The 18,189-nt window shown below is 39.1% G+C and overlaps 1 protein-coding gene across 3 annotated transcripts in view; it reads left to right on the forward strand.

Moving 5' to 3' along the window:
* Positions 1 to 492: 492 nt before the first annotated feature.
* GPBP1 (GC-rich promoter binding protein 1) overlaps positions 493 to 18,189 on the forward strand; it is a 76,674-nt gene continuing 58,977 nt past the window's right edge. The window contains exons 1-2 of one of the 3 annotated variants that reach the window (XM_019834432.3): positions 493 to 736; positions 1,989 to 2,973. The gene's annotated coding sequence lies outside the window, so the exon portion shown is untranslated. The remainder of the gene's footprint in view (positions 737 to 1,988; positions 2,974 to 18,189) is intronic. The other 2 variants (XM_023256787.2, XM_023256789.2) reach the window with 2 other exon arrangements.

Here is an 18,189-nt window from a genome sequence, read left to right on the forward strand (position 1 = left end):
GACGCCGTTGCGCGCGCCACTACAGCTCGTGCGGCCGCTTCCCGGCTCAGCCTTCTCCCCTCACCCGCTCGGTGGCCCCACCATCACAGCCTCCGGGGCGGCCCCAGGTGGGGGAGGGGCGGGAGGAGGGGCTCCTCTGGGAGCGGCGGGGAATTCCCCCTTCCACCGAACGTTCCCGATTGTTCACCGTCCTCACGTCAGCAGCAGGGGGTAATCCCCGACTCCAGCTGCTCTTGACGTCACTGCGCGGAGCCACCGCCCCCCACGCGCCCCTACCTCCGGGGCTTCCTCGACGCCCCGCCCCCAGACGTAGCCACGCCCCATTCCCCTCCCCCCCAGCAGCCCCACGTAGAGGGCGGAGCTTCTTCGGCCGGGGCGTGAGCGGTTGCTTGGGCCAGAAGGTTCTCTGGTGGAGGCGCTCCTCCTGCTGCCCCGCCCAGTAGGTTCGTTCGCAGCGCTTCTTCCACACCCTTTCTCCCTCCTCCTTCTCCTCGCCCCGCCTTTTCCCTCCCTTCTCTTCAACCCGTCTAGTTCCTTCCCCGCCTCGCCACCTTCCACGATCTCGCGAGACTTGACCCAGAACATTGCGGATCGGGTCGGCGCCATTTTGGGACTGAGACTGGTTGTGGGGGAGGGAAAAGCGGCAAAAGGGGATTATTCAAAGTACCGAAAACCTTCTCCCGGGATCGAACGCAGCGGCACCCCCAGGCCAGGGGCACCTCTGGTGTGGCAGAAGGTAACACCGTCTTCCGTCCTCCGTGCTGGAGTCTGGGGGAGGAAGGGGGTGCCCGTGTCGGCGTTGGGGTTTGAGGGGTCGGGAGCGGCGTTGGCGGCGCGAGGTGTGAGGCTGCCCTCGGACGCGGTGTGGGGGGTGGAGGAGAGCAAGGAGGGAGACGGAAAGACGGCGCCGAGAGGCCTGTATATATTTACTGGGCCCCTGTGAGGCGGGGGTGGCGGTTGTGGCGAGGGGGTGGGTGGTTGAGGCTTGGTGGCTGGGGGGATGTTTGGCGGAGGCTCAGAACGGGTCCGACGCCCTCCGTGCTCGGTCTTCCTTGCTCTGGCCTCTCGCACACGCCCGCCTCCTTTGGCACTACTGCTCCTCTTAGAGAGCTGAGGGAGTCGAGGCCGAGTTGTGGCCTTCGGTTGTTTTCTTCAGTAGCGCGCCCGCTTTCCGCCTCTCCCGGGTCTTTGGCACTAGGTATGTACTGAGTCCAGTGCTACCATGTCCCCCCGAGTCCTGTGGGGCCTGAAGGGACCTATTCTGTTTTTGGAGAGAACCACTCTTAACGTGATTTACGAGAAGGGTTGGGTACCTACCACCCCCTCAGTGTTGGGAGAAACCTGTTTTCTTAATTCAAGGAAATGGGGACCGACACGTTTCTCCCACAGTTGCCCTCAGAAGCCAGGGAAGTCTCACCCTCAGGCGAGTTTAAGGAATGTTCATATCCCGTTTCTCACCCACCTACTTTCTACCCTTAATGGGGAAATGTGTCTTTTCTTTTAGACATTCTAATTTGGAGGGCGCGTCTTTCCTTTTACATTTCTTATTCTCTTAAGTTGCATTTACTAATGCCCCATGGCACCACACCTGCCTGTTCGTTTTTCTTCGGTAGCGTGAATTGAAAATATGGAAGATCTTTTATAAGATTGTGTGGCAGTTTCATAGTTCTAATTTTTACTCCCAAAGTGTGGGGAAGGTTTGTTTATATAATCCCCCTGTATTATATCCGCACCCCCTTCCCAGTTGAAATCACTCCTTGTGTTCTGTAACATCATCTCCCACCTTTTCCTCTCTTATTTTAAAGTCTTTTTAATACATTAAAGTGTTTTTGGGCGCTTGCTTGGGCAGAGCCTTTTTTTAGATCCCAGTAGAATTGGATAGAGGTGAATTTCTCTCTAGAAGTAGGCTTCTTCAAGATGGGGGTTAATTTTTTGCTCAAAATTAAAATTCAGTGTGTAATTTTTTTTTTTTTTTGTAACTTTTACAGGTGATTGAATTACCCATTTGTGAAGATCATCTTCTAGGTTTTGTGTTAAAAGGCCCCGGATATTTGAAGTGGCCATTTTGGGATTACAATATCTTTGGATAATTTTGCCCCAGAAGTTTATTAAAAGTGGCAAGAATCATCTCTGAAGTGAATTTATAGTAGTGAACAGTTCTGCAAGCTACTTAAAGAGACCCAGTCATTTCTTCAGTATTTTGGTTCAAACGGATTATATAACTGGTTAAGTTATTTCAGCTGGTGGTATTTTTTTTGCCCCTTCCCCCCACCCCCACCCTTCTCCTGTAGTTGGTGTTCTTCAGCCAAAACTGTAAGATATGTTTGATTTGTGTACTAAGTAGTTTCGGCAGTTTCAAATTACTGTTTAAGTACTGCTGAAGTTTCATGGCATTTTATTTTTACCTTTATTAAAAGTTTTAGGAATTTTTGACCTCAGCTATTTTCATGTCACAATGGGACAGCTTTTCTAAATGAAGACGTTGAAAGAATACAGAGTTTTTTTCCTTTTATCTTTTATTTACGTGGAAATTTAAGATGTTGCAGTTTTCCAGCAGCATGGTAGTATTGAGATAGCTATGTGTCTCTCTTTGTGTTGATGTTTAGGAATGTTCTTCAGATGTGAAATTTTCTTTTTGTTTTTGCTTTTTGGCTCATAAATTGGATATTTCATCTGGAGTGGATAAGTACAACAGTGACAAGTACATGGAATAATAAAGAAGACTTTAAAATCTTAAATCCAAGGAACTTGGCTAATTCTGGAGATAGCCGTATGAAAACTTTAAGACAGAAGTATGGGTAGCTGACTTGAAGTAACTCTATGTCAAATAGTCATAGGTTAAGTATCTTCAAAGAACTTGGATATTATTTCAGAGGATACAAAATAAAAAAACAAACTGGAAAACATAAAGATTGCAGAGAAAAACCCAACACCTTCCTGTGCAGTCCTGTTGGAATTTGTAAGTATTAAATGGTGAGCAAATCAGGAGTTCATTTGTAAATTAATGAGTCAAGTTTATCCTATGTTGGAAGACTTTCTGTTTCTTGGAATAATACTGCTTGGCTTAGTTTCCTGGACAGTCTGTAAAGTACTGTTAAGTAAGTTGAAATGAAGAAAGAGTTAAGATTTAAGAATATTTCGGATCAAACAGTCCACATTTTACATTTTTGTGCTCCGAAAGTAAAAAAAAAAAAAACCAAAAATCCTTATGATCAGTATTCATCTTAATTTTTATGGATTCATAGATTGTTAAAAAGGCGGGAAAAATGTTTCATGAGTCTTTCCAGCCAGTTTATTTTTTTTTAATTTTTTTTAATCTTTATTTATTTTTGAGAGAGAGAGAGGGAGACAGAATCTGAAGCAGGTTCCAGGCTCTGAGCTGTCACCACAGAGCCCGACTTGGGGCTCAAACCAGTGAACCATGAGATCATGACCTGAGCTGAAGTCGGATGCTTAACCAACTGAGCCACCCAGGCACCCCCAGTTTACTTTCTTAGTGTGAGTTTAGACTGCTTTCTAAAGGCAATTTTGTGTTACAGTTTAGTTAGGTAGTCTAAATTATAACATAGGGCTTGGTTTTTAAACCTGATATTTCATAATCGTTCATAATTCTTTTAAATAACTGATTTCCTTTTCGGAAGTTTATGCTGGCTTATGTTTATAAACAAAGCTTTTTTAAAAAATTGGAAATATTGCTGTAATAGAGATCTGACAAATGAGAATTCTGATTTAATAATTGTTATATTTTTCAGAATTGAATATTACTTTGTTACCGTATAATTTCTCAGTCTATTCTAGGCATAGGAGTGTCTTTAAAAATTTATTAAAATACATTTTTTAGATAGTTACTACTAGTGAATATAATAAAACTAGAGTTTATTTCATTTAATTACTTTTCTGAGATAAAAGATTGTAATTTTGAACATTTTGCCAAGATGGCCTTACAACCTGTCAGTAGTTCAGTTATTTCAAAACTTTTTTGCTTTGCTCTTGAATCCTTTTATCTCACTTAGAGCAGAAGAGGTAGTAGAGTCCAAAAGAATGGAAGTATCCAAATACAGCATTTATTTTCTGATCTAAAATTGAGATTAGAGTTCATTAGTTTTGTTAAAATAGACTGGGTTAGTTGTGTTTTCTCCGTCAGTGCTATGTAGTACTTTTAATTGAGCTTCCACCTTGATTTATGTAAAAAAAGTGGCAAGACCATTCTCCACACCTTTTCACTTCAGATTGCCTGCTATTTTATTCATTTCTCAATTTAATGACTTTTCAAGTAATTTGTCTAAGAATATATATCTTAAATGGGATTAAAAAGTTGAACTGCGGGGCACCTGGATGGCTCAGTTGGGTAAGTGGCTGACTTTGGCACAGGTTGAGATCTCATAGTTCTGGGGTTCAGGCCCCCCATCGGGCTCTGTGCTGACAGCTCAGAGCCTGGAGCCTGCTTCGGATTCTTTACCTCTCTGTCTCCCTCTCAAAATTACATAAACATTAAAAAAAGAAAATGTTGAACTGGAAGGGCACTTGGGATGCTCAGTCAGTTAGCACCTCACTCTTGATTTTGGCTCAGGTCATGATCTTCGGGTTTGTGGGATTGAGCCCCAGTGTGGTTCTGTGCTGACAGCACAGAGCCTGCTTGGGATTCTCTTCTGTCTCTCTGCCCCTCTCCTGCTTGCACGCGGGCTTTCTCTCTTTCAAAATAAAATAAACCTTTAAAAAAAAAGTTGAACTGATAATTATTTTTTTTTCGTGGAAAAGAACAACATTATTTGTGATTATCTTCCTTTAAATTATTCCTATGGATGTTAACCTGAAAGCCTTGGTGTCAGGATAAAACTAACTCCAGAGTCAGGGTTTGTAACAATTAACTTTAATCTTTGAATGGTCTGACGTTGGTGAACTTTGCTTACAGCAGTTGTTCAAGGACATATTTACTTACTTGAACGTCTTGATAAATACTATATTCTTGGCATTGAGTAGATAGCAATACTAATTGGAACAATTGCTGGGCTGCTCCCCTTACCCTCTTAGTACCTCTTTTGAGCCTCTTTTTCTCCCCTACTCTATTGTTTTGTTTTGTTTTTTTTAAATCTGTGCCTAGACTATAGACATAAGAAATAATCTAGTAATACTTATAGATGATGATAGTGTCACATATTCTGTATAATAAACATATTTACCTAGTATACCTTAACCTTAGAATAATTCTGTGAAGAAAGTGCTGTTACAGTGGTATAGATAAGAAAATTAAGATTTAGAAAGACAAACTTGGAGAAAGTTACTTGGTTAGGACCGAAGTTACATAGGAGTCTGGGCCAAATCTCTCAGGTCTGACTGGAGGGCTCCACACTTTGAGTCACCGTGCTACACTATAAATGCTAATTTGAGCATTATCCATGATATTTTTGTTTCTTCTCTTATACTGCTTCTCTTTGGTTAATATTGACTACTAGTGGCATTTGAAATTAAGCTAAAAGGTAGAAGAGAAAATATTGTTCGTATTGCTGTTTGTTAGTAACTGGTAAAATTTTGGTTAGCCAAAAATTAAAATGTGGTTTCAGGTTTTGTTCATGTCTTACACACCCATAGCCTCTTTGTACAGGTATGAAGCTAAATTCATTTTAGCTTTGTTGTACTTTTTCTCTGGTTTTGAACTGAGATTAGTCCATGAATTTTTGTGCTTAAAGTTCCTGACGCTTGAGAATTGATGAAGGGAAGAATACTAGGGAAATAAAAGGAATGGAAAATAATAGGGAAAGAACAAGAGTGAGCAGAAGAAAGAAAAAAAATGAAATTTAGAGAGTTACAGAGGAATAAAGATGGGAACCTCTAGTCTGAAAGTGAAATTAGCAATTGAGGATAGAACCTAAACTCCAGGCCAGGGGCCCCTGGGTGGCTTAGTTGGTTGAGGATCCCACTCTTGATTTCTCCTCAGGTTATGATCCCAGGGTGGGTCATGGGATTGAGCCCTGTCTTGGGCTCAGTGCTGAGTGTTGGAGTGGGCTTGGGATTCCCTCTCTGTCCCCTTCTGCCGCTCTCCTTCACGCTCTCTTTAAAAGAAAAAACAAAACCAGTAACATAAACCCAAGCAGGATCATCTAATTGTCTTTGACCTAACCACCTTTTCTGTTTAATTTTTTACAAAAACGTTAAGGTAACCATTTAGATCCAGGTAAGGGTAGTGATGTAGAAAAAGAGAAATGGCTGGGAGTTAAAAGAGATTTTTGGTTTAGGGATTGGAAAATTTAGAAAAGAGCTTATGTGACCTTGTATATTTACCTAATCTCTTTGGTGTTAGTGTTTTCATAAAACTGATGACAATAATATATGAACGCTTTTTGTTAATGGAGAAGCATAATCTATAAAGTTTTATTCTAATTCCAATATTTTAAGATTCTGAGTGTTACATGTCAAATCAGTATTTGTCATAGTCTGAAGTTATTTCTTCTTTCAAGTTTGTTTGTTTATTTTGAGAGAGGGAGAGAGTGCCAGCAGGGGAGGGCCAAGAGAGAGCAGGAGAGAATCCCAAGCCAGTTCCATACTAGAGGGTCTCTCTCTATCCTACAACCCAGGAGCTGAGCTGACATCAAGAGTTGGGTGCTTAACACACTCAGCCACTCAGGTGCCCCTGCAGTTTCATTTTTTATCCTAGCTTGGCCTTTGAATAAGAAGGTAACCGTAGTATCTCATCTCTTTGCCTTTTAGTTCCATTCTCTTTTTTCCCGTAGTCTCTCCGTGGCCAGAAAAGTCTACCTAAAGTAGGGCTCTTTGTTTTGTTATCTCACTAGCCTTTAAGGTGATGGATTTGACATATTTAGGAAGAGCAGGTTGGAAAGAGATTTGTTCACTGTCCCCTTCTCCCCTTTTATAAATGTTTTATATATCAGGATTTCCTAAAAATTTTGGGGGGGGGCAGCTACATAAGTGGGTGTGGGAGACTGTGGTTTGAGAACTGTCTAAAATTGATTATTTTGGGGGTGCTTAAATATTTTTTCTCAGGAGCGGGTCCATTGCTTTGAGCAGGACTCTCATTAGAAATGGAATGTTAGAATTACTGATAAACCTTTTGTGGTTTGATTTTCAGTTTTACCTGCTTGCTTTTCTCCTTTTTGTTAGCTGCTACACCCAGCAGAATAGTTAGAGGCTTTTGCTCTATGTCTTTTCAAGTAATTATTAGTTTCTGCATCTTTTTATACAAGGTATCCCATTGTTTTTCTTGTTCTTGAGTCATCTTTGTGTTCACAGCTTTGGTGAGTGTAGTGTTTTGGTGTTTTATTTTCTGCTCTTTAATTCAGTTTACAGATTATATTTTTTGAAACCGTATTTAAAAGTGTTTTTCAGGGGCACCTGGGTGGCCCGGTCGGTAAGCGTCCGACTTCGGCTCAGGGTCCGTGAGTTCGAGCCTCAAGTCGGGCTCTGTGCTGAACGCTCAGAACCTGGAGCCTGTTTCAGATTCTGTGTCTCCCTCTTTCTCTGCCCCTCCCCTGTTCACGCTCTGTCTCTCTCTGTCTCAAAAATAAATAAACGTTAAAAAAAAAATTAAAAAAAAATAAAAGTTTTTTTCAGGCTTATTTTTTAGCAAGAAAGTTTTAAAATTGTAGTTAAATACATTGTGTTTCCTTTGAAACTCAGAACTTGCAAATACCCTTTAAGAAATTCTTAAACTGAAAATTGTCAGAAAGTTATCTATACATATACATATTAGTAAAAGAAGTTAGTTGGTTTTTCAGTGAATGTAAGTATTTTAATGAAGGAGCTTTAAAAAATAAAAATTGTTACTATCTCACATGATTTCTGTGGGTGAGAAATTTGGCAACAGTTGAGCTGAGTGATTCTGACTCCCTCTAGGTCCGAATCTAAAATCTACATCAATATGGTAACTAGGGCTGCAGTTATTTGAAGGCTTGACTGGGGCTCAATGATCTTCTTCCAAGATGGTGTACTCATTGGCCTGGCAGGTTGATGCTGGCTCTTACCTGGAGGACTCAGTTCCTTACCGTACATGGATCTCCATGGAGCTCTTTTGAGTGTCTTCTACGGTTTCTTTTTTTCTTTTTTCTTTTTTCTTTTTCTTTTTTTAAAGTAATCTCTAGGGGTGCCTGGGTGGCTCAGTTGGTTGGACATGCAACTTCGGCTCAGGTCATGATCTCGCGGTCCGTGAGTTCGAGCCCCGTGTCGGGCTCTGTGCTGACAGCTCAGAGCCTGCAGCCTGCTTCAGATTCTTTGTCTCGCTCTCTCTATGACCTTCCCCCACTCATGCTCTGTCTCAAAAATGAATAAACGTTAAAAAAAAAAATTAAAAAAAATAATAAAGTAATCTTTACACTCAACTTGGGGCTCGAACTCACAACCCCAAGATCAGAAGTCCAGTGTTCCACCAGCTGAGCCAGCCAAGTGCCCTTCCTCCTTAAGTTTCTTTAAATGTGGCAGCTGCAGTTTGTAGAGCAAGTCATCTGAGAAGAGAGATAGGTAGAAAGCACAGTACCTTTTAGGACCCATTCCAGAAGTCACTTCTGCCACATTCTTTTCGTTAAAAGCAAGTTATTAAGTCTAGCCCTCAATCAAGGGAGGGTAGTTAGGCTTCATCTTTTTTCAAAAGAATTTCTGGGCATACTTAAAAACCACAACAGGAGGTAATATTTCACAACCACTAGTTGTCGGCTTAATTGGAATTAGGCAAAGTCGGAGCTAAAGTCTTAGCTAAGTATAGGTAGGTTGGGCTATTATAAGTTTAGAGAAAATATATTCTAAATTTAGGAGACTTAAATCTTTCTAATTTTTAGCTGTGATATGAGATTTGGAAGTAAGGGGTTTTTTTTCCCCCCGCCTTCATACTAATCTTCCAGTCATTGTAATGAGGGATAACCTTTTTTTTTTTTTTAATCCTGGCAAAAAAAACCATAAGGTTTACCAATTTAGCCATTTTTGAGTGTATAAGTGGCATTGAGTACCTTCACATTGTTGTGGATTCTTCATCTCCAGAACTTTTTTCATCTTCCCAAACTGATATTCTTTGTACCCATTAAACATTAACTTTGCATTTTTCCCTGTCTGTAGCCCCTGGCAGTCACCATTCTACTTTGTATTTCTATGAATTAGGCTACACTAGGGACTTAGTGTAAGTGGAATTGTGCATATTTGTTGTTTTGTCATTGCTTTATTGTACTTTGTGTAATGTCTTCGAGGTTCATCCATGTTGTAGCATGTGGTAGAATCAATTTCCTTCCTTTTTAAGATGAAAGAATAATCCATTGTATGTATGTATCAAATTTTGTTTACCCATCATCTGTAAATCGACACTTTAGTTGTTTCTGCCTTTCTGAAATCATGAATAATGCTGCTGTGAAAGAGAGTGTACAAATAATTGTTTGAATCCCTATTTTTTCTTTTTTTAAATCTTTGATTTTAATCCTTTTGGATATATACCCAGAAGTGGAATTGCTTGTTCGTATGGTAATTATATTTTTAATTCTTTGAGGAGCCCCCATAGTGTTTTCCATAGTGATTGCACCATTTTTTATTCCTACCAGCCGTGCACATGGGTTCCAGTTTATCCATATTCTTTGCAACATTTGTTGTTTTCTGTGTTTTTGATAATAGCCATCTTAGTGGTTGTGATGTATCTGTGGTTTTGATGTGCATTTCCCTAATAATTACTGATGTCTTCTCATTTGCTTATTGGCCGTTTTTTTTTCTTGTTTTTTTTTTTTCTTTTAATGTTTATTTATTTTTCAGACAGAGACAGAGCATGAACGGGGGAGGGTCAGAGAGAGGGAGACACAGAATCTGAAACAGGCTCCAGGCTCTGAGCTGTCAGCACAGAGCCCGACGTGGGGCTCGAACTCACGGACCGTGAGATAATGACCTGAGCCGAAGTCGGCCACTTAACCGACTGAGCCACCCAGGCGCCCCACTTATTGGCTGTGTTTTAAAAAGTTTATTTATTTTGAGAGAGAGCATGTGTGTGGGGAGGGACAGAGAGAGTTGGACAGTCCCAAAGAGGCTCCATGGTGGTAGTGTGTAGCCAGAGGCAGGGCTCATTCTCACAAACTGTGAGATCATGACCTGTGCTGAAACCAAGATTGGATGCTTAACCCATTGAGCCACCCAGGCGCCCTTGCTTATTGGCCATTTTATATCTTCTTTGAAGAAATGTGTATTCAAGTCCTTCACCCGTTTTCAAATTTGAATTGTTGGAGTTGGGCATATATTCTGGATATCCACACCGGTCATGATGACTAGATTTTGATAGCTACTATTTATCAGTGCTTACCATGTTCCATTCAGTGTTCTAAGCCTTGGAAGTGAATTAACTGTAATTCTCATGGACGGTGTGTGTGGGAAAGTCCTATTTTCATTTTACAAATGAGAAAATGAAAGCACAGAGATAGAAGTCACAAGGTCACATAGCCAGTAAGTGATATTTCTGAACCTACACATTCTGTATATCCAGAGCTGAGACTTCCAACTATGAGGGCTTATAGTTTAAGTTTTTAAGGTGTTAATAATGAGCAAAGTAAAAATACTACTGTTTCAGGACTGGGAAGATACTTTATCGTAAGCCAGTGACTAAATTTTATTTTCCTTAATGAGATACAGTTGTGACTTGTTTATAATCTACCTTTCACATGGGTATATTCTTTATTCTCATTCGGGAGTATTTTACTTTTGGATCACTTCGTAACTAGTATTCACAGTATTTTAGATTAGAAAGTGCTTTTCCCAGTTATAATGTGAAATAACTGCTCTTTCCACTCTGAGGTTAATTTACCCAACGTTGTCATTAAGTGACAGCCAGAATTTCAGTTTCGTTTATCTGTATTTCCTTAGGGTTCTAAGTAGATCTTATTCTAGAGCAGTGCTGTCCAATAGAACTTTGTGAAATGAGGGAAGCAGTCTATGTCTTTGCTGTTTGTTAGGATAATCTCTAGACCTAGGTCATTATTTGAGGTTTGGCTAGTGCAGATGAGGAACTGAATTTTGAGTTTTATTTAATTTTAATGTACATTTAAACAATCGCATGTGGCTGTTAGCTGCCATGTTAGCGCAGTTCTAGAGCCAGCGGTGTAGGATCCAGTAAGATCCGTGTGTCTTTTTTTTTTTAATGTTTATTTTTGAGAGAGAGAGAACACAAGTGCTTGTGCCCATGAGTGGGGGAGGGGCAAAGAGAGGGAGACAGGATCTGAAGTGGGCTCCATGCTGACAGCAGAGAGCCTGATGTGGGGCTCAAACTCATGAACTGTGAGATGTTGATGTGAGCAGAAATCAGGAGTCAGACAGTTAACCAGTTGAGCCACCCAGGTGCCCCAGATCCATGTATGTTTTATAACAAGTACTTATCAAAGTCCCCTTTACTATCCTGAAATAAAATTTTATTCACATAATAAGGTTATATTAATACACACCTGAAGACGTTTATAATAATAAATTTTAATATGTAGTACTACAGATGTGAGAATTCTAGAAGACAAATGTTTCCAAAACATTCTCACAAATTTCCAAACACTATTTGCCCTTCTTAAAAGAAACAAAGTGACTAGTGTTTTTTTTTAATAATTTTTTTTAAATTTACTTATTTATTTTGAGAGAGAGCGTGTGTGCACATGAGAGAGTGGAGAAGGGGCAGAGAGATAGGGAAAGAGACTCCCAAGCAAGCAGTCTCTATACTACCGGTGCAGATCTCTAAACAGGGCTTGATCTCACAGACCCTTAATGGTCTGAGCCACCCAGGTGCCCTAGGATTAGTGTTTTCTTAAGTACTTCTGTCTTTTTAGGAAGAAAAGTATGTCGGGTAGATTAATAATACAGTGATTAAGGTACGTTTCATTTATTTTTCTAATATTTACTGCCATTTCAGTTGAGTAGGCAGTTAGCTAACATTAAATCTGTCTTATGGTGTAGTGGCATGGTATGTGTAGATATGATCAAAAGAAAAGTAATTATCAGCTTTCCTCTCATAAATTGAAGGTAAAAATCAGTATCCAATTTGGATTGGTGGCCTTGGTTGTTGATGTAGAGGGGAAATTGTGAGATTAATTTATAATTCCTCAGAGCAAAGAATATAAATATAGGGTCAAAGTAGTATAGGGGAAGCACTATTAACAGTAAAAATTAACATTTTAATAGTTTGTCTTTACAAAAGTGTGTGTGTCTGTTAGTTTTTTTTAATGGAAATGTGAATGCATTTTTAAACTAGGTGTTTTGAAATGTAGTTTACATACAATAAATTCACTCTTTAAGCGTACAGTTTGAAGATATTTTTTCAAATCATTTGTGTAATCTTACCACGTGAGAATGTAGAGCATTTACATCACCTCAGTTACTTTCTTGTCCTTTATGGACAGTCCTCTTCCCTCACCTCTGTTCTCTGGAAACCACCAATCTGTTTTTCTTGTCTTTTGTGTATTCTGGAATGTCTTATAAAGGAATCAGACATTGTGTATACTTTTGTTTCTAGCTTTTTTCATGCATGTTATTGCATATATTATAATTCATTTTTTTTTTATTGCTAAGTGGTATTGTGTACACCACAAATGTTTATTCATTCTCTGGTTACTAGGCATTTGGGTTGTTTCCCATATTTGGCTTTTGTAAATAAAGTTTCTGTGAACATTTGCATACCAGTTTTGTTTTGTGGAGAATTATTTTCATTTCTCTTGGGAAAATTACCTAGCACTGTGATTGCAGGGTCATACGAATTTGTGTATTTAACTCTGCTGAAAACCTACCAAAGTGTTTTACAGACACTAAACCGTTTGCATTTGTACCATCAGTATGGTGCATAGTTCTGCATTCTTGCCAGTATTTGATGTCAGTCTTTTAATTTTATCCATGGAGTTGGTGCATTGTTTGAATTAGCATTGTGGGTTTTTTTTTTTTTTTTTTTAAGTTTATTTATTTTGAGAGAGCACAAGTGTGAGCTGGCGAGGGGCAGAGAGTGAGAGGGAGAATTCCAGGCAGGTTCTGTGCTGACAGCCTCAAGATTTCATCTCACGAACCATGAAATCGATGTCAGCGGAAATCGAGTTGGATACTCAACTGACTGAGCCACGTAGATGCCCCTTGCATTGTGGTTTTAATTTGTATTTCCCTAATAATGATGCTGAACATCTTTTTATGTTTTTGGTGGTGTCCGTTCAGATCTTTTGCCTGTTTAGAAAAGGTGAGATTGTCTTGTTGAATTGTAAGAATCATTTATATATTTTTGGATACAAGTGTGTGCAATACATGTTTTGCACATAATTTCTCCTAGTCTCCTAGAAATCTTTCTTTAATCCATAATTGCAGGATTTTGTCTTGCTTCTAGAAGTTTTGTAGGTTAGCTTGTAACCTTTTTTTTTTTTGCATGTGGTGTGAGCAGTGGGTTGAGGTTCTTTTTTTTTTTTTTTAATACTGTAGATGTCCAATTGCCCCCCAAAAAAACAAAACCTTTTTTTGTTTGTTTGGTCTTTTTCCAGTACCATTTATTGAGAAGATTTTGTTTCCCATTGAATCAGTTTGAAATACCTCTTAAAGTGCAGTTCTGCGAAACTGCTGATTTATTTATCGTTGCTGTATATGTTAAGTCAGTAGTTGATAAATACAGATGCTAGCATAGATCTTTTCTGCCTTATTTTTAAAATCCGGATATCTCTTGCTTTCTAAAATCTTTTATAGGAAATGTGGACTTAAAAGGAGAAATTGTTTTTATGGGCATGTGAGTAAGACCTGTTGCAAAATAATGCCATCTTGAATTGATAGAGCAATCTTCTTTTGAGTGGCCTGAAATGTTAGATATTACCTAATTTATACTTGAACATAAGTGAAAATATTTCTTCATTGGAAGTGAAAGGAGGGAACAAACTATCAACTTACTGTAAAACACTGACTCACCAGTGGTTCTGGGGTTCTTGAGTGTTAGTCTGCTAGAGATGTTCATTGCCTTAGCAGATGTTTTAGTGCCTACTGTGTGCCTGCTCTTTCATATAGTGAACATTTATTTTACTTTTATTATTATTATTTTTACAATTTACTAATTTATTTTAAAAGGATATGGTAGAGGGGCGCCTGGGTGGCGCAGTCGGTTAAGCGTCCGACTTCAGCCAGGTCGCGATCTCGCGGTCCGTGAGTTCGAGCCCCGCGTCGGGCTCTGGGCTGATGGCTCAGAGCCTGGAGCCTGTTTCCGATTCTGTGTCTCCCTCTCTCTCTGCCCCTCCCCTGTTCACGCTCTGTCTCTCTCTGTCCCAAAAATAAATAAATGTTGAAAAAAAAATTTTTTTAAAAATAAAAAAAAATAAAAGGATATGGTAGAGGCACAGGAGTGGCTCAGTTTATTTTTTTAAGTTTATTTTGAGAGAGAGAGAGAGAGAGAGAGTGAGCACAGTGGGCTGGGAGAGAGAGAATCCCAAGCAGGCTCTGCACTGTCAGCACAGATCCTGATGAGGGGCTTGAACTCAGGAACCATGATATCATGACCTGAGCTGAAATCAAGAGTTGGGACACTTAACCAACTGAGCCACCCAGGCACTTCTGTACTGAATATTTAGTAGCAAGGCAAAAATGTACTATTTCTGAACTGATCTAGTCGGTCTGCTCTGAAGTTCTGTGAATGCAGAGTAAATAGAGTCCTTAAATTGGAATTGTGGTTTCTTTGCTTCTGGTGAATAATAGCTATTTAATGATGACCAGGGTAGCCTTTGTAAAAGACTCTTACTTTTGCTCTGGTAAAACTGTTTTTTTTTTTTCCTGCCTCACAAGATTATCCTTACAATCCAGTGAAATAATGAGTGCTGAATGCTTTGAAATTGTAAAATGATGCAGACGTTATTAGCAGTATTGTTCTGGCTTCATCACATAGATAGTCGTGATTGAGGAGCATTATAATCAACTAGGAGAGAGAGAGCTTGTAGATTGGGAGCATAGGTAAATGTAAATTGAAAGGACAGAACTAAGCAGAAACCAGGTATATTTAGATTGTATTTTAGAATGTTTAAAATTGATGAAAATATAATGCATTGCCTTCTTTTGAAGCAATATTTGTGTAATCTGGGTTATGGTACCATAGTTTATGGTACACAAATGATCTCACGTTAAATCTGCAGTCCATCTCTCTTCCCCGTATTATACTCTTGTATTTTTATTTTTTTATTTTTTTATTTTTGGGACAGAGAGAGACAGAGCATGAACGGGGGAGGGGCAGAGAGCCAGGGAGACACAGAATCGGAAACAGGCTCCAGGCTCTGAGCCATCAGCCCAGAGCCCGACGCGGGGCTCGAACTCACGGACCGCGAGGTCGTGACCTGGCTGAAGTTGGACGCTTAACCGACTACGCCACCCAGGCGCCCCACTCTTGTATTTTTTAACTGTCTTTTTGACCTCTCCGTTTAGTTTACAAATTTAATATATCCCAAACTGCACTCTTTGGAGTCTTAACTAAGCTCTATTCTTTCTCCATTCTTTCTTAGCTCAATAGATGGCTACACAGTCCATCTACTCAAGCTAAAAAAAATGTGGCAGTTACCTTTGGTTTCTTTTTTCCCATCTAATTAGCTAGCAAATCTATTTGAAATATGTCCATTTTTATTCCACTGCCACTGGACTTGTCCAAGCCACTATCTTCTCTAACCAGAACTACTGCTATAGCCTTGTAACTTTGTTCCTCTGCCATTCTTATACACTTGTAGTTTATTATTCACAGAGCCCACTGTACATACACATAATATGTAGACTCTAGGCTGTAAGCATTTATGCATTGTTTGTCCCTTCCATTTCTTTGCAAGCTTCCTTAAGGTCTGATACCATTGGCCTTTGGCCCTCTTTCTCTTTGAACACAGGAGGCATTTTCCTTCCTGTCTTAGGGCCTTTATGCTTACTCGTTCTTCTGTTTTCCCCTTGTTAGCTCATTTTTAGTGTATATGTTATATTCTAAGTGACCCTAACCATTCTGTGTGAAATTGGCAACCCCCCTTCCTAATCCTTTGGTTTCTCTTATCTGTTTATCCTATTTATTTCATTCAAAGCCCAGTCTCTGTCTTGTTTACTTTCACCCATATTTATCACTTAACTATTCTGAGGGCAGGGACCTTGTCTCATTTATTTGTTATATTCTTAGTGCAGTTACTTGCAGAGTAAAAGAATTAACAATTTGGATAATTTAGGTTAACTTATTTTTTTCCCCACCTTTGAGTATGTGCACTTGGTATTTTTATTATAGCACTGCTGTTTAACTGTTGGGGGACTAGGAGAAATTTGTTAGGGGTTATTTATAGCCCAGTTGATTTGTTGTCAGATCATTTAGAAGCTTTTTTTTCTGCCTAGACTTAAATAATTTGTTTTATGAGCTTTTAGTCTGTTTGCTAGATTTAAGACTGGCTTTGAATTTGCTATTAGCTTATTGTAGGAACTGCCTTTTAAGGACTTACATGTTATGACCCTTGCCTTTAAAAATGTTCCTTAGTTAGAACTGTTGAGTTGGAGGGATTAAAAGGTAGTAAAATTGTTCTCTCCAGTTTAAAAAGATAAAACACACTTTAAATTTCAAGGAGTAACTTTGAAATAAGTGAGTGAACAGAATTTTTGGCTCCTCATTTTCAGAAATGAGAAAGGCCCCGACAGTTCATTTATATTAACTAATGTCTTGTTTTGAGAAGGAGACATAATCTTTTTATGTTTCCTCCTCCATGATACAAAAGGAGCTGTGTGCCCATAGAGTTCAATTATTTTTGGTATTAAAAATTTTCTCATTGTGTTCTTGTTTTGGTTCTTTCTAAGAGCATGTTAAAGGTTGCTTACAAGGGGCTATACTTACCAAAGCTCTAGAAGGATGCTAAACTTGAGGCTGTTACAGTGGGTGATGAAATAATTGTTTCAAGGAACAGTAGCTAGTTTGAAAACTGCTTGAAAAATGCGTTCACCTGATAATCATGATGTTTTAAGGACTTTTCGTTGTAACTTAGTTGCCTCAGTTTTTCCGTTTAAGACAGACAACTGGTAGTTTTCAGATTTTTCACATGAATTACTCTTTGGTCTTTTTCATTAAAATGAATCCTTGTTATAAGAACATTGTAGAAATGGGGACAAGCGAGTGAAAATGTTTTCAAGTTAGTCCTTTAAAGTAGGACTTTGAAGGCAATTTGATGAAAGGAGCGTCAGTTGGAGACAAAGTTGGCTTAGGTTAGTGGAAGGCAAGTTAGGACTGCAGTGGTAGCTTAAACTATTGCTCTTCTATGTGTTTGGGAGATTATGATTGTATTTTATATGGTTGTAGTTGTACCTCAAGGCAGTGCCTGACAGGTGAGACTATAACACACAGAATTTAGGGAATTACTAATACAGCTCTTACTAAGATTAATATTGTGTATAAGGTAAGATCTGTACTTAATGTATTCTCAGTTACAGTATGTAAATAGGTAAATATGTAAATATGAATTTCAGGGGCACCTGGGTGGCTTGGTATGTTAAGCATCTGACTTGGGCTCAGGTCATGATGATCCCAGTGTTCATGAGATCAAGGCCTGTGTCAGGCTCTGTATTTCTTGGGATTCTCTCTCTCCCTCTCTCTTCCTTCCCTGTGCTTGCTCTATCAAAATAAATTAATAAGCATTTTTTTAAAAAGCTTTAAAAAATAATTTCACTTATCACTGATTGGTGGGACCTTGGAAACTTTTTTTTTTTCATTGTAAAGCTTATTTATTTTGAGAGAGAAGACAAGCAGGTGAGGGGCAGAGAGATGTATAGACAGAATCCCATCCAGGCTCTGTGCCATCAGCATAGAGCCTGATGGGCTTGAATTCATGAACCATGAGATCATGACATGAGCAGAGATCGAGTCGGACACTTAACTGACTGAGCCACCCGTGTGCCCCAGACCTTGGGAACTTTATTTACTTATTTATTTTTGACCTTGGGAACTTTAAAATGGGTTTCACATCTATACAAAAACCTATTTATCTTTTTTTGAAGAAAAGATTTTATCAGTATCCTCAGGGTGTACTGAGCACTAAATGAGATACTTGTAAAGTCCTATGCAAATTGCCTAGTTAATAGTGTGTGTGTATATGTGTGTGTGTATATTATGTATATTATATATTTGTATTATAAATACATAATATGTATATTATGTATTTTTAGCTATTGTCTTTATAATCAATAAATCAAGGTACTTGAGTTTCCAAATCTTTGATTTCATGTGAAGGATCCGATCTCTGAACT

The sequence above is a fragment of the Felis catus genome, chromosome A1 (genome assembly GCF_018350175.1).
Source record: "Felis catus isolate Fca126 chromosome A1, F.catus_Fca126_mat1.0, whole genome shotgun sequence".
Taxonomy (NCBI): domain Eukaryota; kingdom Metazoa; phylum Chordata; class Mammalia; order Carnivora; family Felidae; genus Felis; species Felis catus.